This window comes from Pinus tabuliformis, chromosome 8, assembly GCF_031772625.1.
Source record: "Pinus tabuliformis cultivar Carrire ecotype Pingquan chromosome 8, CPIR1, whole genome shotgun sequence".
Taxonomy (NCBI): Eukaryota; Viridiplantae; Streptophyta; class Pinopsida; order Pinales; family Pinaceae; genus Pinus; species Pinus tabuliformis.
Genome location: NC_142294.1, coordinates 389,759,130 through 389,783,297, shown reverse-complemented (window position 1 = coordinate 389,783,297; position 24,168 = coordinate 389,759,130).

The window sequence follows — 24,168 nt, the reverse complement described above, 5'->3', positions numbered from 1 at the left end:
GGGTTTTTTTGTTCATGCAACTTCGACAAAGCTGCAACCATGACCTTGAACACAATCTCCTTGACATATTGCATAGAAGAAAATAGGGAGGGGTCTCCATTGCGACGTCGCAACTAGAGTTTCATAATTTATTTTTAATATTACAATTTTTATTTTTTATTTTATTTTATTTATTTATTTTAAATTTAAATTTGATGTGAATATTTCCATCTATTTTTAATGCAAAATGATATCCATATTTTTATATAAAATATATTTGAAATAAATCCTAATTATATAATTAGGAACCTAATAATTTTTTAAATACCATAATATTGTTTTGTTAAAGAATAACCATTTCTTTCAAAGTAATATAAACAATAACGGGCTTTCCTTTAACAACCCTTTTCCTTTGGTTTTAAAAACCACTTCCAAACAATTGAAGACATCGTTCTACTCAAATGAATACAATGATTTTTTCAACTGGATCAAACCCATTGGATAAAATTTAAACTAGTTTTTAATCAAAGGTTCTTATATGCTCAATCACTTTGTCAATTTTATGCAAAGCACTCCATCCCAGTCATCAAAATCCTTCATCTCAAATTATTTTATTATGATAGTAGATTTCAGGTATATATTGGATTAAAAAATCTATTTTATTTTTATCCATCAAATTTGAATGTTTCTGAAATTTATTTTTAAAATTTACAATAAGTTAAATGGCTATCTTTATATTAATTATAGATTTGAAAAATATTTCAAAATTTGATAAAAAGTAAAATTAAAAACTTGACACTAAAGCAAATTAAATTCAGAACTGCATGCCTTCCCAATGCAGCATTGCTTTCTTCTTCTGCACAGAGCTCCATGCATAAACAGAAAATTGCACTCATATCACTACATGGGTTTCCCTAAAATTAATAACAAAATAACATAAAACAAAAGTTGACAACGCAGAGTCAATAAAAGTAAGAGTAAAAACCGACATCAAGTTGGTGATTCAGAGGGGCCTGTAAGCAAAGACCTCCACATTTTCTTGAGTTCATTTACTTGAACAGTGCTTTTTCCATACCAATTTAGTTACTGCTATCCCAATGGGATATAAGATCTATTGTGAAGTTATGAATTTCCCTACTCTAAATAAAATGGATGGATTTATGAGATTTATAGGGGATTAAGGATGAGAAATACAGAGTGATTTTGTGTCAGAGATTTTCTTTCACTGTTGCGTAATTCTTTAAATACATTTTGGTGGTGGGAAAACAACATGCCCATTTTGGTGGTGGGAAAATAACATGTTGGTAGTAGAGTATTTACCATGCATCGGTTAATATACAATATTTAATTATGTCTGAGATATATGTCATTTAATTGTATTAAATGTATATATCTTAACATATGTATACAAATATTTTGTGGAGACTATATATTGATAGTACATTTCATTTTTTTTGTAAACTTGTGCAAAGAATTTTTATTAATCAAAAATAGTTTACATGGAGTTTACAATACCACCTGAAGGAGGACATTTCTATAGAGACATGTTTCCATAGAGACACATTTCCACAGAGACCAAAACCAAACTGTAAGGAGAGATCTACATAAACAGAGTTATAGAAACAAAAGTATCACCCAACTTGGGGCAGGTTTTCAGATCTACTTTTCTTCCCTTTCTGTTTGGTTACTTTCACCCATCCATTCGACAAAGTAATCAAGGCTTACTGAATAATTTACTGACAAGCTGCCATTGCATCCTTATCAGAGTTTGAGGAAGCTGATTCGCAGGCTCGCTTTTCCCGATGAAACAATATCGCTGTCTATTTCTTTTCGAACTACTAGTATTTCATTCTCCTTACTCTCCTCGCGAGGAATTTGAAGATTTGAAGTTTGGGCCTCGTCCAAGGAGAGCATGCCATCATCCAATTCACTATCCTCCTAGTTTGAAGAAGAGGAGTCCTCTTCCTCGAGAGGGGGCGGGTAGCATGACTTCCAAGCCTTAGATTTAGATTTCCGTTTTACTGGCTTCTGAGCACATAAATTATGTAGGTTTCCTATTTGATGGTAGAGGCGACAACGAAAAGCCATGTTCTCATAGTCGAGGAATTGGATCTAGTAGAAATCACCTACTTTAGGTTGATTTTGTCAGGGAAGCTTTTACTGATGTCGATTTCTACACATATCTTACCGTAAGTATAAACTCTACTTTGGCCTTGTGTATGATCTGTGGCTAGGAAGCGACCCAGGGTGTTTTCAATGCTCGTAAACACTAAATCATGCCATATATGAGTTGGCAAGTTTGGAAGCCATACCCAAATGGGAAGCTTTGTGATTACTGCAGTACGGGGGTCAAAGTTTGGGAACAAAGGGGTCATGAACAATCTCGCTTTTCCCTAGAACCATGGTCCCTTGGACAAAGCACTTTGATAATATTCCTGACGGGAAAACACATCTATGAAGAAGCCCTTAGAACAAAATATGACCTTGTAGGATTTGGTCCATTTAGAGTGGATCCATTGATAAAGATCCGTTGTGCGAGACCACAACCCATTGAAACGAAAAATCAGGTTTTTCTTTGCCATTAGCTTGTGAATACCTTCTAGATTTGGATGGAAAATGTCGACAAATGGAATATCCTTAGATTTATAGGAATAGCCCGGGAAGGAGCCACTTTCCTTGAAGGCTGAGGGTGAGTCAAAGGAGGAACAACATACTAAGGAGCTTGATTACAAACTGCATCTTTGTATGAGAAATCTTGGGAGGAGGAGGGATTCTCCAAGGCACCCCCTTGCAGGCGAAGAGTCAAGAACACATTGGCATATTTGCAAATATTATAATTAGAAATGGGAAGAAGATCTTCTAATTGCTTACCTTGAAAAAGGAGGCGATGAACCCCTTGGAAAATCCTGATTTGAGCTCCAACGAGAGTTTGAGGTTCTTTATTTTAGATCCGTAGATCACATCCAAAGAAGCAGAGAGTGTCTAGACAACATTTTTACTGAGATCTGGAAGGGTGTGAGACCTATGGGTTGTTTCCCTACAAGAACATCCTCTAGATCTTTTCGATTATTCTCTGCTACAGAAGGCCTAGAGGCTTCCCTCGAGAGTCCCTTGAACCACCAGGAGTTGTTGTGGCCACTACACTAGTGAGGAGAATTTCCTCTGGGGAGAACATCTTTAAGAATAGGGCCACTATCTCTGCTAGGGAAGGAAGCCTAAAAAACTAAGGTGGCAAGGGTTTAAGGTTTTCAAAACTGAAAGAAAACTCTATCGATTTTCCCCTGATGTAAAATGAGGATAAGTTCCTCTTACGTAATACTTAATATTTATGTTGAAGACCAATTGAATATTTTTCATGACCAGTAAATTCAAAAAAATAAATAAAAATGCTATATAATATGTTTCAAATTTAAATATTAAAGACCATTTGAATATTTTTCATGACCAATAAATTTAAAAAAATAAATAAAAATGCTATATAATATGTTTCAAATTAATAATTGCTTTTCATAATAAAAAATTAATTTGATAAATTGGATAGAGTAAGATCATATTTAGAACGGGATTTTGTGGAAATTATTTTCAAATGAAGGTAAGAACACTAAACTTTAACATATGCATAATTTTCAAATTGGGTTGATATATAATTGAAGTTGGCAAGATTATAATCTATAGGAAATGGTAATAACTTTCCGACTAGGTCCGTTAACAAAACCTTCTATGAACCATAAATTTGAGGTTAACATATTTTGATAAATTTGATGTTAACATATTTTGTTTTTTATGGGATAGTAAGATTTGTGTGTTTAAATGATCACCTTCTATTTCAACAAATTCATCATAGGTTTATTATGCAATATGAACAATTTGTTACAAACATATTGAAGTTTGAAAGTCATCCCAGAGACAAGAAGATTTTCTAAATAAGCTTTGCATTTGTAATTTTCGTTAAATTAAATAAAAAACTTAAAAACAAATCACTATATTAGAATGCCATTTATAAAGAATAATTAACCAAAGTCACCAAAAAAAAGATAGTAGACTGTTGGTCAAATACTTTCATCCCAGAGACAAGAAGATTTTCTAAATAAGCTTTGCATTTGTAATTTTCGTTAAATTAAATAAAAAACTTAAAAACAAATCACTATATTAGAATGTCATTTATAAAGAATAATTAACCAAAGTCACAAAAAAAAGATAGTAGAGTATTGGTCAAATACTTTCATCCCAGAGACAAGAAGATTTTCTAAATAAGCTTTGCATATGTAATTTTCGTTAAATTAAATAAAAAACTTAAAAACAAATCACTATATTAGAATGCCATTTATAAAGAATAATTAACCAAAATCACCCAAAAAAAAAAGATAGTAGAGTGTTGGTCAAATACTTTCATCCCAGAGACAAGAAGATTTTCTAAATAAGCTTTGCATTGGTAATTTTCGTTAAATTAAATAAAAAACTTAAAAACAAATCACTATATTAGAATGTCATTTATAAAGAATAATTAACCAAAGTCACAAAAAAAGAGATAGTAGAGTGTTGGTCAAATACTTTCATCCCAGAGACAAAAAGATTTTCTAAATAAACTTTGGATTTATAATTTTCGTTAAATTAAATAAAAAACTTAAAAACAAATCACTATATTAGAATGCCATTTATAAAGAATAATTAACCAAAGTCACCCCAAAAAAAAAGAGAGTAGATTGTTGGTCAAATGAAATTCTTTTATGGCAAGGGAACAACATCACGATATATGATATAAAGAAAATATGATGGTGTTTTTATTATACATCGTTATATATATATGGTGATTTCTTTAGTTCCATTTATTCTACCTTCATTTATTCTACCTTCTATATGGCTTAATTATTATTCTAATGTATCTTTGGTTAGGCCTTTATGTAATGTAAGGATATTCATTATGATTCTTTTTTGTTTTGCTAATTGCAAGTTCTAGCATTACTTCAGTGAGTAATGCTTCTCTTAAAGGAAACATAAAATGTAAGGATTCAAAGACATATATGGTCTAATTAACCATGTTCACATGTTCATTCATAATAATGTTTGTATATGTTTTATGATATTTCAATTAATAGGAATATTCACTAAAAATAAGAGATAAATACATGGATGTGTTTAGGTATTGTATTAGTCAAAGAATGTGATCTATGTTATGAGAAAATCCCCTTTAAATATAGGTGTATTTTTATTAGATATACTTAAGATATGTGACAGAATGAGGATATATAACTCACAACTTTATACTGTTTACTTTTTCTAACTTATGCAAATTGAAAACTGAAGAATGAGAGAAAATTGACATTCCTTATTTTGAAGTATGAGGGTGATATTAAATGACTCTTAATGTATAAAACCTTGTTCCAACTCCTTGAAGATATTTCTTCTACTCCAAGCACTTTTATCCTTCACCCAAGACAACATAAAATTTTGATCTACCTTTTTCAAGAAAATATATGATTAGAGACTTCCTAGATTTGGCTTAGACTACTTAGGATGATCTAGATGCATTAAACACATGTAATAATTAATATGAAAATTGGGGAGAAGCTACAAAATTTATATTAATAAAGAATAATCTTAATATCGTTATACCTTGAGTGTATGAATACTCTTCCTAACTCTTGACACCAACCGTTACTTGAATTATAATCATAAGTAAGGCTAGCTTATAATGGTAATAGGGATCTTTGAGAATATTACTATCATTTACTTACCTCTTTTTGGTTCCTCCTCTACCTTAGAAATGAATTCATTATATAAACATGTCAAGGAGAAGAGACAATGAATATAGAACCCTAGTTCCTAGAGAATTTATAGTTTTGTACAAGTTTCCACACCATTAGATGAGGTAATTTGAACCTTCTCAAAGTGATCTTCTCGTGAATGAGAAAATCTAAAATCTAGGCAAGGTCATCACTTTGTTCTAGGGTGCATCAAGTGATTGCAAAGGAAAATGGAGTGATGCATCACTCCTTGCCAGTGGGCATGGAGTGATGAAGCAATGAAATTGAGTTTCCTTCAGTAGAGAAGTAATGTATTAACTAGGTATATCGATAGGTCTCTCAAGCAAATTGATAAGATGGAAAATAAGGCTATAACAAATGCCTTGTTGATCCGAGTTGCACAAGAAATGAAATGAAAGGCAAGAAAGGAAATGAAATACACATAGAGAAATACACTAGAAATCATAGTTTTATGGTGAAAACTCAACTTCTATCAATAAATGAAGTGGAGAAATATTGTAGAACATAATTTGGCTAGGAAGGTGTGTTGTTGGGAAAAGTATCCAATACGGAATGACCCTATCCCACTCTAAGGGTGATAGTACCTCAGTAACAACCGAATGCAAAGCTATTCAAGATTACTTCTTTATGAGATGTAAGAGAGAGGAGAAAGAGATCCACTAACTGTTATCTTCCGCTAATGATTGATCCAATCTTCCCTCTTTGCTGCTTGCTCCCAGCTCCTTGCTCTTTCACTGGCCCAGCTACACAAAGATCCTGCAAAAGCACAAGAAAAGGAAACTACAAGAAGCATACATCCATAATTGATTCAAGGATTAGAATAAATCAAATATACAAGCATCAATACGCCATTGAGACACATGCATATAGAAGAACCTCAAATTCTTTATTAATGGAAGAAGTAAAGTTCTGAGAGTGTTACAACCATAAAAGGCCCAATCCAGCAACACCTCCCAGCAGAAAGAAATCTCCTCTTCACCTCCTTCAAGCAAATCACCCAATAGTTCTATGCACAAACCAACAACACTTCCTTACATTCACAAGATTCCAACCTCCCTAGACCTCATGAGAGAGCTCTATATATAGGAGATTTGGAGAAAGGATGAGTCAGCTTGAGCTTGGCATGGAGCTGACTAGTGTCCTCTCCCACTTCAGTTATTATTCAATTCTTGAGTCCACTTGGAGGTTCTTGCTTCCACTTGGAGATCTAGATCCTCTTACTCATCACAAGGCGAATTCCCTGATCCAAGTGTCATTTTGGAAGCTTCCTGGGCATTTGACACCTTGAGGAATGACTGTGCCACTTGGCCAATCTCGCCCAGCGCAGGTAGCCTTCATTTCTTTTGACATTCAGCGTAGGTACAACGTGGAGCAGTTGACATTCAGCGCAGATGCTCAGTGGAGCAGCTGACATGATCCAGAATTAGCTTGTTTTTGAGTGTTTTCAGGTGGAGAACTGATATTTAGTGCTGTGGTTTGCTGACCTTGTTCCTCTAGGGGTAGGAACAACATGTTTAGGGACTTTGGATCCCTCAGATTATTGACATTTCATGCTTCATGCTGTAAGGCACAAAAATGTCTATAACAGTTTCCCCCTAAAGTATGAGGTCGTTTATCGGGTGAAATGCTTTATCAGGAGGATCCGAAGTTCATTCAATCGCTGAGAGGTGCCCTGTAATAAATACAATACAATACATTATTTTTCATTCTGCTTTCATGATCTAGCTGAGGCGGGCATTCCCATGCTGAGCTTTATAAATTCATTTTGGTACATATAACAGACGACCGTCTGATGGTAGACTGATAATTCTCTGCTGAAATTATCATCCTTTGAGTAGGATGATTATCTGTTGTAATAATGTACATATCAAATGTCTTTATATTTCCTGAATATATATCGCAGCCCGGATGGATGAAACTAGATCCGGGGTCTTCAAACTCGTTCGATCTTCACTCTAAGTACAAGTCGATCCATGTGAGAATTGCGCTGAAGTCGAACATGGAAAGACATCGCTTGATTACCGGACAATAATGTAAACCGTTAACAAGCGCGAGAGGAATCATCGATAATGATAATGACCCTCAAGGTACTGCAGTACAATTCACGTGGTGTGAATAAAGGACTTGGCGTCGAACACCACGCAAAATCTTCTGGTCGAAGGTCATTGATGTATACGTGTCGTCGGAAGTGAGAAACTTGCCATTGAGGCATGCAAGCTTCAAATTACTGAGGGGGGTGTTCCTAGATCAACTTCTTGGATAATGAGCTGAAGGCGACAAGAAGCGATCCGTCAAAGGAGGGCCTTAATGAATCCCACATCAGTGACACAGAACGGAGCTAATGATTTTAGTGGAGGTGAAAACAATCTGTGAAATATGATTCAAGGTGGTGATCATGGGTGGATGAAGGATAATGTATGGCAGTGGATGGGACACGGTTGACTCTTTCTGAACAACATCTCTTGAACATATAACGACACTGATGTGATGGATCTGTAGCATTACCCAAAATGTGGATGGTTTGGCGAAGACCATGGTGATGAGACCGGTGAATGAAACAACCCAACCCGATGTGATACGGAGGACAAAGTGTCATGTTCAAGAGCGACTTGCTACCATTAAAGCTTTGAGGTTCTCCCAATTTTTCCCCAGTCATTTCTGACCAGTACCTCTTTATTTTTGTCAAGCTTGAGGAGGATAACATATGCTTGTTCTATAACCTGCCCTTCGGGCAAGCCCATTGCTATGTTTTAACGAGCCTAGCGATAGGGAAACTCGTTCTCGTCTAAAGACAAGTTTATCGCTATTTAATCATTTTAACGAGTCTAACGACAAGGAAAACTCGGTCCTTTTCATTTTTAGAGAGTCTGAAAAGGTAAAGAAAGTTAACTCCAAAATTCCTTTTTCGTCATCTAATCCCTTAAGTCCGAAAAAGTATAAAACAATACAGAAGGGATGAGTTTTCGATAACTTTAACGAGCCGAATAAAACAAGTGCTCGACCTTTTTGTGTAATAATCCCTCAGGTCCAAAAAGATTAAAATCTAGAGGAGGGATAGCTCTTCCGGTCACTTTAACGAGCTGGAAGGCCAAAACTCGGCAAACTTTTCATATTTTACAAGTCAGGAGAAAAGAGCTCAAAGAAGACTCATCTTTTGAGGAACGAGTGATGAACAGGGATAGCAGCAGATTCCAAGTACAGGTTGGAATTTTCCAATCACGGAAGTGTCACAAGGATGGCTAAGTGAAATCACTCTTCGCAGTTGTTCCTCAAAATGGGTAAACAATCATATGGGGGTGAACGATCGGCCAAATGGAATGGAGGTGGCAGGTGCAAACACGACCAAGGCGTTGATGGCTAATAAATTTACGATCACAATGGTTATTTACCGGAATAGGTTCATTTTTTAATGAGCTTAAACTCTGGAGGAAACTCTTTCTCACGCTTTTCTATTTTTTAACGAGCATAAATTCCACGGTAAAACTGCTCGATCTTATGTTTATTTTTTAACGAGCATGAACTATGTGCTAAAACTGCTCGGATCTCGCTTTTCTATTTTTTAACGAGCATAAATTCCGTGGTAAAACTGCTCGATATACCAGTCATAAGATAAGAAATGTCTTCCTGCAAGACTCTAATTTTTATAGAGCTTGCGCCTCACATAAGCTATGCTCCTTCTCATCCTTTCTTTATGCAAGTTCGGAAACGGCTAATCCAAAAAACAGATAAATAACCGCTCTTAGCTTGCACTCCAAAAGGTTTGCATGCCCCCAGGTATAAAATGCAATTTCAAGGCTGCCCCTACTTATCCGATAAAACATTCGTTTTAAAGGGTGAGGCTTGCCTCTTTCTGGTTACCCAAAGATTGTTTTGTTAACACCATCAAACGAAAACACTTCCTCGGCACTGTCTACCGAAGTAGACAATGGTGAATGACCTTTGTCAAACAAGTAACCTTATCAAAAGAATCCTGTTCTAGAACAACCCCTCTTCCATCCACGGACGGGGTACGGACTAGTCATATTCTTTCGCGGAAATTCTACCTTATACCCAAGGTTTCCTCTACCCGAAGCAGACCAGGATGCATGCCCCTGGGTTCCAGTCCCATCTTTCTGAATCACTCGCACTCATCGGGAAGGAGGACTGGGGGTGGAGACATTTCTTGGGTGAATAGACCATTGAGGGTTGGTATGTGACTATTTGCGATGCGTGATCCCGGAAATGAAAGTTGGTCTACGAGCTTGACCATTCTTCCTTCGTGTGGAAAACACATTACTCTAAAGAGTGAGGAGACTATAGCTCCCATGCAATATATATAGTCTCGTCCAAGGAGTAGGTTATAATCCAAGGGTCCTTGAACGACCATCACGTTCATTTGAACGGTCTTCCCTTTCAATGTAACAGGCACATTGGGGAGGATCCCTAATGGTCGACTGGTTCCTTTATCAAAACCCGAGAGATTTCTTATCTCAGGCAAAAGCTCCGGGGAACCTAGTGCTTTCCAAGCAATAGAGGAAAGGATACAGATGCCCCTTCATTCCTTGGTTGGGGCGTTCCATGTTCTCAACCTAAAGATCAACGCAGGAATAGGAGGTGATTATGTTCCGATTAAAATAAATTTTATAACGACGCTTTAGACACAACTTGCTTTTTCACTTTTTAAGAGTCGAGAAAAAGCTAAAGATGACTCTAGTCTCCTTCGATGTTTTAACGAGCCCGAAGTGACAAATGCTCAGATAGACTTTTTCAATTATAGAGTTTGAAAAAGGCCAAAAGAAACTGCTCTAGAGTTCTAGGCAGAGGGTGTGCCAAACTTTTCGCAAAACCACAGAATACGTTTTACGGTACGAGTGGTCGATCTTCGTGAATGTTGTGTTCACTGCATTGCGATCAGTAGGGCAGCCGACACGGTTTCCTATGGATAAAGGCTTTATTCCTATAGGGGTCTCCTAATATATACGCGACGGTACGTGGGAGCACAAGTCCGTATTGATACTTATCGCTTCACCGTGGAGGAATCACCCAACCACTCAACGCTAAGATATCACGTTTAACGACGCCGGAACACGTCTCTAGCTTAGACCTCTATGTGTTTGCGTTATGTTTCAATGCGTTGTTATGTAAATTCAATTTATTTTAAGGTTGATCTTGTTTAGCAGTTTGCCTTTATGGATCACCACGAGATGTATAGTAACACTCCTAAATGCAGTCTAAGATGATAAGCAAGCTTTTCAATCTTTCAACTTTGAAAATCTTAACTACTGAGGGAAAAGAAAGATAACATCTTTTCACACAGATCATAGAGCACACACTAATGCATTTTCCCTAAATCAACATGCAAACTGTCATAATGTACATGCACAATGCAAGTATTTCTTTTCTCTTTCTTAATGTTTGTGCGACACAAAAAGAAAGTTGTTGTATAACTTTGAATTCAATTTCAAGTGAAAGCAAACAAGCTTGTCCAAAATCAAAAGACACCTTAAGATTTACTTGTTTCGACACTAGAAATATATAAATTCAAACCATATGACGAAAGCAAAAGCTCAATCAGCTATGAACAGCAAATAAACTAACTCTTAAGATCAAAACGACACTTATCACAGGTCTAGATCTAAGAGGTCACAGCAAGACTAGTTCACTTTCGTTATGGGAAACTGTAAATGATACAAGAAATACACAAAGAACCAACACAGTTTCTTTATACAACCGAGGCGGAATAGTGGCAAGGAAAGTTGGTTTCAGATAGGTACATTGACTGGTAACAGGCAGCAAAAACAAGAGTGAAAACAGGGCAAGAAACAGCAGGAAACCCCAGTAGCACAAGGCAAGACTGGTCCAGCACAGGTAGTACACAGGCAGTTTGACCTTCAGCGCAGGTAGCCCCTTCGGGAACTGCGCTTAAATGCAGACAGCCTTCACACAGCCTGCACTGAAGAACGAAACTTTCGTTTTCTTCAGTTTCCGGGTCACAGATTGCTCAAAAATTCACAGTTTTTGGCCAAATCAGAAGCTATCAGTCAAGGACACACTAAGGGATGACAAGGAAGATGAAAAGATATCACTAAGAGCTTTTTAGAGTCCTTTTGGATCAGCTCTTCAAATCATAAACTTGCCCAGAAACTGAGCTAGAGTAGTTGCCCTCTACTTTGCATTTGAAAGATCCAAATGCAGTTCAATTCGGTACTCTCGGTGTTTATGAAATGAATAGCAAAAACACAAACAACCAACAAGATACGATCCCCAGCGGAGTCACCAATTGAGACACATGCATATAGAAGAACCTCAAATGCTTTATTAATGGAAGAAGTAAAGTTCTGAGAGTGTTACAACCATAAAAGGCCCAATCCAGCAACACCTCCCAGCAGAAAGAAATCTCCTCTTCACCTCCTTCAAGCAAATCACCCAATAGTTTTATGCACAAACCAACAGCACTTCCTTACATTCACAAGATTCCAGCCTCCCTAGACCTCATGAGAGAGCTCTATATATAGGAGATTTGGAGAAAGGATGAGTCAGCTTGAGCTTGGCATGGAGCTGACTAGTGTCCTCTCCCACTTCAGTTATTCTTCAGTTCTTGAGTCCACTTGGAGGTTCTTGCTTCCACTTGGAGATCTAGATCCTATTACTCATCACAAGGCGAATTCCCTGATCCAAGTGTCATTTTGGAAGCTTCCTGGGCATTTGACACCTTGAGGAATGACTGTGCCACTTGGCCAATCTCGCCCAACGCAGGTAGCCTTCATTGATTTTGACATTCAGCGCAGGTATAGAGTGGAGCAGTTGACATTCAGCGCAGATGCTCAGTGGAGCAGCTGACATGATCCAGAATTAGCTTGTTTTTGAGTGTTTTCAGGTGGAGAACTGATATTTAGTGCTGTGGTTTGCTGACCTTGTTCCTCTAGGGGTAGGAACAACATGTTTAGGGACTTTGGATCCCTCAGATTATTGACATTTCATGCTTCATGCTGTAAGGCACAAAAATGTCTATAACAAGGTGATATCTATCTCTTCATAGGAGATGGAGTCTATGCGAATTCTCAAAAGCTATTACAATTGGCCAAAAAAATGGTCTTTTAACATAAAGAAATAACCATAGAGGTCAAAAACCTTAACCCTAGCATATGAAACAATAAAAGATTTGTGGGCCTTGAGGTGGTCAGTTGGTATATCAAATTTCTAAGGGAAAAATTTTGCATACAATATCTATTTGGGGCACACAATTTCTTGTTGGAAATAACTATCTATGGGAAACATCTTTTGAGTGAGGATAGCGTATGTGATGCCTTCAGTATCCTTTAATTAATTTATTCTCCTAAATGTAGATCGATGATGTTCAAATTTATCTTGAGAGATTTGAATATCTCACTCTACTATTGGAACTCTATGTGGAAGTTGTGGTGATTAACTTTGAACTCATAGCTTAGCATTAATTATGCTTTGTTCAAATATCAACATCTAAATTATTTAATGGAAGAAACCCTAAATTCTCACGCAACCTAGAATGATGGATTCATTGTTGCTCATAGTTTAGATATCTAGAGATATAGAATATCGAAATACCTCTTGGCCTACCTAGATATCCTTTCGGTTTGGATACCTCCTTCAACATGACTAGCACTTCAATTCAGATATCCAAGCTTTGGTTTGATGTTATAACTTGTGAATAGGTTCAAACTAGATACTTTGTAGTTCATATTATCAACAGTGATCTAGAACTCAGATTTCGACTCACTGTTTGAGCTTATTATTACAACCATATACCTTTGTCAGTCCAGATTATATAAATTTGTGATGGACAATTTCTTGTTTCCATCAATTGATGAATCTTTTGAAAAATGAAATTGTTGAAAATAGCAACAAGAAATGCTAAAAATAGAAACGCTAAAAATAACATTGTTATAGATAGTATTTCAAGATATATTCCAATTTTAATTTATCCTTGAATTAAAATTGAGAATTAAAATTTGAATTTAGTCTCACCAGTTGTTTGAAAAATAATTAATTAATTCATCTTGAGTTAATTAGTTGGTGAAATTCAAACATGAAGTCTTTGTGAAGTCATGCAATAGTTATCCCTTTGATTGAGGAAGTTATCCCTTAACTAAGGAGATAAGGATGAGTTGCACTTGAGTTGTAATTAGTTAGCTTAGTTAACTGAGTTAAGTCCAATTAAATTAGTTCCAAACAGTTTGTGGAACTAATTGTGAGTTTAGTCAGTTAATGCATGCATGCATGCAGCTAGTGTTCTCCAGATAACCAAACATTCTCTCATAAATAACTCATGCATGTCAGTTCAGACAAAGACCTAGTTGAGATTAAAGGCAGGGACAATGTACTATCAGTTGCTAGAATATTCCTATGAGAATATCTCTTGCATGCAGAAGGAATTCATTCCTTGAGGATTGTGCAGTTACTACAGAGGTCAGAGGAGTGTGTGATGTGAGAATCACACTAGGTAACAACTGGAGCACCACGGAAAACTGCGCAAGGAAATAGGAGGCTTGGAGGACATAGGAGAAGGCATATGTGTTGTCTATTCTGTCTATGAGCAGCAGTGAGAGATTGTACTGAGAGTTGGATAGTTGTGAGAGCTAAAGCTTTGTGTAATCCTGAGATATTTCCACTTGTATGATAATACAGATAGCGGGGTTTTTAGCTGAGGCTTTCCCCAGAGTATTCTTCTGTGTTTCATGCATGATTGTTTCTTCTTCTCTGTTATATGTTTTCTATTTGATCTTGCTCAAAATCGATTAGTAGAAGTAGATTAAGTATTTTGCTTTAGTACATTGCATAATCAGATTAATCTACAGTGAGAATTTCTACATGGTATCAGAGCAAAGGTGATCAAAGAGGAGAACAATATACAAAGAAGGGAGAAGTTCGAAGCTGGAAGTTCTTGATTATAGATACAAAATCAATTTCTTATCACATCTCAAAGTTCACCAATGGTGTTCAATGGCTTGAGACTCGAGTATGCCCTGGATAGCAGCTTGAATTTCATAGCATGGAAGGATTGCATGGAAGCGGTATTAGAAGACAATGGTTTAAAGGACTTCATTGATTAAGAAGTCCCCAAGCCAGCATCAGCTAATGCCCGAGAATTGGCGGAATGGAAGAAATGTGTGATGAGAGTGAGGAGGATTCTTCTGGATGGAGTTCGAGACCATATTGTCTCGAGTCTCCATGGGAAGGAGACTCCATTTTCAATGTAGAAGACATTGAAGGACCTATATCAGAACAACAATGACTAGAGGAAGCTGGTGGTGAAGGACAAGCTTCGGAAAATCAAGTGTGAAAAGGGTGACACAATTTATACATATCTGAACAAGCTCACCACCTGCAAAGATGAGCTTGGAAGTGTAGGAATCATGACAACCGATGATGATATGGTGAGTCTTGCTCTCCTCGGTCTTCCTAAGAGCTAGCATAGCTACCAGGACTCAGTGAATGGAAGAGAGAAACTACCAAATTGGGAACAACTGTGATAGGATATGATGCAGGAGGAGATCAGGAGAAGCACCAGAGATGGTTCTTCATCTAAGCATGATGATGAAGAAAATATAGCCTTAGAAACTAGGCGCGGAAAGGGAAATGGAAGGCTTCCCATTCCAAATCGAGTTCTTCCCATGGTGGGAAGAAGATTGACAAATCTAAAGTGAGATGCTTTAATTGTCATGAGGTGGGTGATTATGAAACTAATTGTCCATTGAAGAAATCTAAGACGAGATCCTCGAAAGGATCAGATGGTGAGGCACTAGCCTCACAGTTCGAATTGGATTTTACCCTCATCGCATGCATTGTTTCATCGACGGTGGGTTATGTTTTGTACTTGGACAATGGAGCCTCATTCCACATGACCGGCGAAAAGATTTTATTCAGTACATTGGAGGAGAAAGACCTCTAGATGCGCATAGAGATAGGCGATGATGGAAAGTACCGTGTTTTAGGTGAAGGTACGGTTGTGTTTCAAAGGGAGCATGGAGCTCCTCTCACCCTGACTGATGTAAAGTATGTGCCTGGACTAAAGAAAAACTTGGTATCGGTCGCGATGTTGGGAGACAAAGGCTATGATGTAGTCTTCAGTAAAGGAAAGGCGTTCCTAAAACAAATAGCCACGGGTCAGACCAAGAGGATTGGGATTCGAGTGAAGAATCTCTACAAGCTGGAGGTAGATGACTGTGCTACATTGAGTTCCAAAGCAGAATTGGTGAAAAGCCAAGATATTGGCGAGTTATAACATAGACGGATGGGCCACTTGCATCATGGGGCCTTGAAGATAATGCAACAGATTTCTACTGGACTTCCCAAAGGTAAACTTGAGCAAGTGGACACATGCAAAGGTTGTACCTTGGGTAAGTATGAAAAATCTTCCTTTCATGATCGAGATAATCGAGCTGAAGAAATCTTGGAGCGAGTTCATACAGATGTGTGTGGACCATTCTCAACAGCCTCCACCACTAAACAAAGGTATTATACGATTTTCATTAATGCTTTTTCTTGTAAATTCTAGATCTATTTCATGTAGAAGAAGGATCAAACCTTCTCAAGGTTTTGTGAGTTCAAAGCGTTGGTGGAGAAAGAATCAGGAAAGAAGACCAGGGCCTTGCGAAGCGACAATGGTGGAGAGTATGTCTCTCAAGAGTTTAAGGACTTCTGTGCTGCAGAAGGAATTAAATGGGAGTTGACAGCACCTCATAACCCATAGCAGAATGGGGTGGCTGAGAGGAAGAACATAACGATTGTGGGGGTAGCTCAGTTGATGATGTATGAATAAGGCCTACCACTTCATTTGTGGGCTGAGGCATGCAACACAGTGGTTTACTTGCACAATAGAAGCCCGCCTCGCATACTTGGGATAAAGACACCAGAGGAAGATTTTTCCACGAAGAGACCAGATGTGGGTCACTTAAGGATCTTTGGCTCATCAATTTATTGCCATGTGACCAAGGATGCTCGGAAGAAACTGGAGCCGATAGCAGAGTTGGGGATACTTGTGGGGTACACTGATACACCCCACAACTATCGGGCGTATTTGCATACCATTCGGAGGACAGTGGTTTGCAGAGATCTTAAGTTTGATGAGTAGAAGGACGTGTGAGTTTCCCTTGAGAGGGAGCTCCAACTACAGGCTGTGGGGGAACTTTTGGTTCCTAAGGAGGAGGAGACTCACACTGATGCAGAGCAGTTGCATGCAGAGGTTCCAAGAGTGGAGACATCCACTCATGTAGAGTCTTCCAGAGATGGGTGGAAGCACATGAGAGAAGCTGACATATTATTGTCGGATGTGAGAGAGAATGTGGGAGAACCATCTCCTCAGTGCAGATAGAGGAGGTCACCTGATAGGTAAACTGGATACATGGCCCTTGTTGGGGAATCTATAGAGACCGAACCATATTCCTTTGAGGAAGCAGTGCAGCAGCCGGTTTGGGTTGATGTTATGGTGGAGGAGTATGACTCCATAGTTTAGAACAGTGTTTGGGATGTGGTTTCAAGACCAGAGAACAAGTTAGTTGTGAGTTCTTGTTGGCTTTACAAGGTAAAGCATGTTTCTGATGGCAATGTGGAGAAACATAAGGCAAGGTTTGATGCCCGTGGTTTCTCACAGGTTGAGGGGATCGACTACAATGAGACTTTTTCCCTTGTAGCAAGATACTCATCTATTAGATCAATGTTGGCAGTATCAGCACAGATGGGTTGGAAGATCCATTATATGTATGTGAAGACTGCATTCCTCAATGGAAATATTGAGGAAGAGGTGTACATAGAGTAGTTGGAAGGTTTTGAGACCTTCGATCATGAGTCGCATGTGTTCCAACTCAAGAGAGCTTTGTACAGGTTGAAGTAAGCACCTCGTGCTTGGTACACCAAGATCGACAACTACTTCACTGGGTTGGGCTTCACAAAGAGTGAAGCGGATGTGAACTTGTACCACATCATGGTGGAAGGTAAGCAGTTGATCATTGTTCTTTATGTTGATGATTTGATATTGACGGGTGATGAGCAGTTGATAATGTCTTGCAAGGAGGACCTTGCAAGAGAGTTCGAGATGAAAGACATGGGTCTCATGCACTACTTTCTAGGCATGGAAGTGTGGCAGAAGGATGGGGAAGTGTTTGTGTCTCAAGGCAAGTATGCCAATGAGATACTTTGGAGATTCCACATGGAGACCTGCAAGCCCATGTAGACTCCTCTAGCAGGTAACTAGAGGAAGGAGGATGCTACTTTAGGATAAGTAGTAGAAGCTACTGTGTATCAGCAGCTTGTGGGTTCATTGATATACTTAGTGAACACATGACCATATTTGTGCTATGCGGTGAACCGGTTGAGTCAAGCTATGGTTCAGCCTACCAAGCTGTTTTGGAAGGCAGCGAAGCATGTTTTGAGATACCTCAGAGGCACATCTCAGTATGGATTATGGTACAGACGGTCAGAGGGAGTGAAGCTACAGGGCTTCATAGATGCAGATTGGGTAGGGAGTCCATCAAATCGGAAGAGCACATCAGGAGGAATTTTCAACCTTGGTTTAGCTACAGTTTCTTGGTATAGCAGGAAATAGAGGTCAGTTGCACTCAGCTCAGCAGAGGCTGAATACATGGCTGCAAGTTAGGCAACATGTGAGGCCATTTGGATGCGGAAAATTCTAGTTGGTTTGTTTGATCAGAGGATGGATCCAATTATGATCTATTGTGATAATCAGAGTTGTATCAAACTCTATGAGAATCCAGTATTTCATGACAAGTCCAAGCATATCGACATTTGGTATCATCATCTCAGAGACTGTGTGGCGAGGAGGATCATGTTGTTGCAATATATTTCGACCGAGGAGCAAGATGCTGACATTTTGACTAAGGCATTGTCAAAGTGTAAATTCGAGTTCCATAGAGACAAGATCGGGTGGCAGATAATACCTTTCTTGTTGAGAGGAAGTGTTGAAAATAGCAACAAGAAATGCTAAAAATAGAAATGCTAAAAATAACATTTCTATAGATAGCATTTTAGGATATATTCCAATTTTAATTTGTCCTTGAATTAAAATTGAGAATTAAAAATCGAATTTAGTCTCACCAGCTGTTTGAAAAATAATTAATTAATTCATCTTGAGTTAATTAATTGGTGAAATTCAAACATGAAGTCTTTGTGAAGTCATGCAACAGTTATCCCTTTGATTGAGGAAGTTATCCCTTAATTAAGGAGATAAGGATGAGTTGCATTTGAGTTGTAATTAGTTAGCTCAGTTAACTAAGTTAAGTCCAGTTAAATTAGTTCCAAACAGTTTGTGGAACTAATTGTGAGTTCAGTTAGTTAATGCATGCATGCATGCAACTAGTGTTCTCTAGATAACTGAATATTCTCTCATAAATAACTCATGCATGTCAGTTCAGACAAAGACCCAGTTGAGATTAAAGGCAGGGACAGTGTACTATCAGTTGCTAGAATATTCCTATGAGAATATCTCTTGCATGCAGAAGGAATTCATTCCTTGAGGATTGTGCAGTTACTACAGAGGTCAGAGCAGTGTGTGAGGTGAGAATCACACTAGGTAATAGTTGGAGCACTAGGGAAAACTACGCAAGGAAATAGGAGGTTGGAGGACAGAGGAGAAGGCATATGTGTTGTATATTTTGTCTATGAGTAGCAGTGAGGGATTGTACTGAGAGCTGGATAGCGTGAGAGCTAAAGCTTTGTGTAATCTTGAGATATTTCCACTTGTATGATAATACAAATAGTGGGGTTTTTAGTTGAGGCTTTCCCTAGAGTATTCTTCTGTGTTTCATGTGTGATTGTTTCTTCTTCTCTGTTATATGTGTTCTGTTTGATCTTGCTCAAAATCGATTAAGCTTCCGCAAGTTTGATTGTAGAAGTAGATTAAGTATTTTCCTTTAGTACATTGCATATTCAGATTAATTTACAGTGAGAATTTCTACAGAAATATGGTGTTGTAAAAAATTTGTGTTATAAGAAATTGGGTCTGGTCTAGTCTGGAAACATTGAATCGCATTGTGACTAGATTTGAAGCCGTGAAACTTGAAATTGAACCTAAGAATTGGTTACTTGCAACAATTGATTCTCCCTGTAATAGATAAAAAAAACCAATTTGGCTTGCGCTCAACACAACATGAACTCAAACACATAGGTGAAAACAAAAATATAAACATTGATTCATATAATGAATAATAGACTGGAAGATTACAGATGTACAATTAACACACTGTCTTCCTCTAATTTCCTCTAGTTTCTTTCTCACTCACACACTTGAACTCTAAATCAATTAATTAGATGGAATAATAGATTACATAGAGCTATCGTACCCAAACTTTGCAGACTCAATCTACTTTGCTAAATTATCTAACAAATTCCTAATTTGGATGAATCTATCCCTTTACATAAAAAATCAAATGACACTCATACTATCCTCTATAAAAACATAGTTTTCTTATAGATTTACAACTAGGAAAATATTACAATTTTATAAAATTAAGGAAACCAACTTCTTTTATTAAATGGGTTTTAACATAAGAAGGTCAAAAAGGGTTTGGCTAGTAGATGCTCCAACATCGGACTCCTAGGAAGAAAAAAACGTTCATAATTTTTTCAATGCTTGTACTATACTTGGAATATCTGCTGTTGTCATCCAAGTGACATCTTTTGTTGCCTGGTTCTTCTATTTGAACAAATAATAAAAATATTCTTTATCTCTAGCTCTTTTGGCCCCTTTGATTCAACACTATTTTAAAATTCAATCACTTTTTGAACCACTTTTGGTAAGTGCTTCTTCCATCCACTGGTATAATATTCATCACTTACAAGCTCATCTACTATAAAAATTTATATCTCTTTGAAGTACAATTATGCAACATTGAAATTTGGAGAAATCCCAATATCACTTGGGAGTTCTAACTCATAAGCATTATAAGAAAAAAATATTAAAATCTAACTGGACCAATTTTCTTAAGTTTTAATCTATTGTATGTCCCTGTAGGAAACCTTTCCTTCTTGATGTATGCCATCACTAAGTCACCAAATTTAAATTCCATCTATTTTCTTTTCATATGCTTTCTTTACATATACTTTATATTCTATTGCAACTATTGTTTAACTCTTTCTTGCAATTCTTGCATGCTCGCTGCAAAATATTCACCATCAACACTCATTAATTCCTACTTTTCCAAATTGATTAACTCATAAATTCCTTTCGAATGCATTCCATATACTATTTGAAATAGACCCATCCCCATGTTTCTATTGGGCATATCATTATATGAAACCATATCTTAAGAAAGTACTTGATCCCACTCTTTGGGATGCTCACTTACCAAACTTCTCAAGATATTTCCTAAGATTTTATTTACCACCTTTATTTTCCCATCATTATTTGGGTGATATTATGAATTGAGATTCAAGTTAGTTCCTAGTTTCTTCCACAAAGTTTTCCAAAAATGGCATACAAATCTTGTATCAATATCTAAAAAAAAAAATTCTAGGAAAACCATGCAACCTTACAATCTCTCAAAAGAATAATTTAGCAACATTGTTTGCATCACTAATCTTTACACAAGCTATGAAATATGCCATATTTGAATTTTTTTCCATAATAACATAAATAGAATCATTACCCCTTTATGTTCAAGGAAACCCCAATACAAAATCCATACTTATAGAGTCACATGGTCTACTTCGAATTGACAATGGTTGATATAAACTTGCATTTTGACTCCTTCCTAAAGCATGCTAACATTCTCTGCACTTTTCAGCAATTTTTTTCACTCAACTTGCATTCCTAGCCAAAAATAAAAAGAAGAAAATGTTTTATCTTATTCAAAATGTCTTGAAATCTCCTCACTATGCTTTTCCTTCATAAAATGGTCTCTCATCGAGCATTTTGGTATGCAAATCTTTCTATCCTTGAACACCAATCCTTCGTGAACGATACAACCCAACCAATGAGTTCTATTCATACTAACCGGATTTTCAGATGCCGCATATGCATCCTCAAAATTTGAATCATCTCAATACATCTATTTTAGATTATAAAATCCCAAAATGTCAACTTGAAATTCATGTAAAATTAAATTAATTCTACTCAATGCATCAACTACGTTATTTGATGTACCACTTGTGTGCTTAATCAAAAATATAAAATTTTGCAATAACTCTACCCACTTAGCATGTCATTGATTTTATTTTGGTTAACTATTGGTAAACTACAAATCATGATTGTCTATGTACAAACAAACTCCTCAGGTATGAGATAATGTTTCCATTTCTTTAAGGCTTGAACTATGGCATAAAATTCTTTATCATAAGAGGAATATTTCTATTCCACTTCATTCAATTTTTCAGTAAAATAGGAAATTGGTCTTCCCACTTGACTTAAGACAACTCCAATAACAACTCCACTTGCATCTATCCTGAATTGAAAAGATTTAATAAAATCTAGTAAGCCCAAGACATGTTGTTCTATTATCATTTGTTTCAGAAATATGAAATTTCTATTAGATGTTATTGTCTATTTGAATGGATAATTGCTTTCATTCACTGCCTCTACAATAGGGGCACAAATACTACTAGAGTTTCTAACAAACTTTCTATAAAATCTTCCTAAGCCATAAAAGATTCTCATCTCAAAGACATTCCTTGGAATAGGACATTTAGTGATTACTTTAACTTTCTCTTGATCCATCTTCAAGCCATCTTTAGAAATCACAAAATCCAAGTATACTAATTCCTTCTTCATAAAATTGCATTTCTTCAAACTAATCAATACTTTCAGTTTTTGTAAGGTATTTTAGACTAACTTGAGATGTCTTAAATGCTCCTCCTTTGTTTGAATGTATATCTAGGTATAATATAAGTAGATGATGACAAGATTACTTGTAAATTCCTTCAAAGCTTTATTCATTAACTTCATTAAAGTGTTAAGAGAATTAGTGATACCAAAAGGAATCACTAACTATTTATAGTCCCTGTAATAATAGTGTAGCCTCCTTATCGTTATTGTTGTGCCCTTACATTATTAATGTTATGGAGGCCCTGATTATATTGTGACTCTTTAGAATCCTATATATACCAACGAGGTCTTTTCATTTGTATCATAGAAGAGTTGTTAATTTATGTGATGTAAAAGGAGGATCCCCCTTGAAGAGGCTTATTTTCAAGTCGTTGATCTATATTTTCTTCTGTTTTGTGATCTGGTTGAATAACATTTGGTATCAGAGCTTTGGATCTTAGGGTTTCACTGCTTCAAACATGTCATCTTGGAATTTTGGCTATATATTTTTTTTATGCAAGGCTGTAGAAGTTGAAATTTTGAACACGTAGAGCCGAAATATTGGAGAAAATCATGTAAAGATTTTAGAGCTTAGTTCTCTATATTCTCGGATATATGATTCAAGGAAGTTAGGGCTTTTGTATGCTCTAGAATTTTGTCTCAAGCAGGTGTCTTGGGTAAAATCGTCATAAATTTCGTTTCGGACATCCAAATTGAATTTTTTAAAAACTGTATGAAAGTGAATGAACTTTAATTTCTTGGGCATAATTTTTAGGGCCAAAGATTGAAACAATGACACATGGCATTCCGTACAAATGCACTATACTAAACTAGTCCATAATCAGGTCATTGTGGGAGATTTAACATAACTTCATCTTGTAAAATCCAATAATAGTTTGACTTATGAAGTTGAAAACAAGACTTAGAAGACTGCCATAGGATAAAATTTCAGACTTTCAAGAGCTGAAATTAATGAGATACAATAGTCTTAATATTAAGCTCCTAAAAGCAAGAAAAAGGTGTTCCTTTTTTTGCATAATTTTTATTTGAAAAATCAATTTGAAGTGATTCAAAGAGAATAGTGAAGCATAGAAATCATTATTTGGTCCCAATATGCCATGTAACAAGAAAATGGATACACCCAATGAGGAAACATAAAGCTCTAGTATGATGCATGAAGAAGAGGAAGAAATGCAACATGATATATCAAAATTACGAGACCAAATGCAACAAATTTCGCTCTCGCAAAGAGTAACAAAAAATGAGCTGGAAGCTAATATGAATGGCTTGAAGAATGGTTTAAAATCAAACATGGAAGAAAAGATGAATTTAAATATGGAAAATTTTAAAGATAGTTTAAAAAAATAAATGAAAAGGGACCTAGAAGGTTTTAAGGAAGGTTTGACAAAGTTGCTACAAGAAATGCTTCCTAGTGGTGACAAGGTACCCCATGAAAATCATGATGAAGACAAAAGGAATATGAATTATGATTATAGAGACTCAAATAATAGGTTGAGGATTACCCACATTCCAAAGATCAATATGAGGAAGTTTGATGGCAATGATTTGGTAACATGGATACTACATATGTAGCAATTCTTTGATCTACCTTATGTACTGCACACACAAAAGGTATGCATTGCATATTTATAT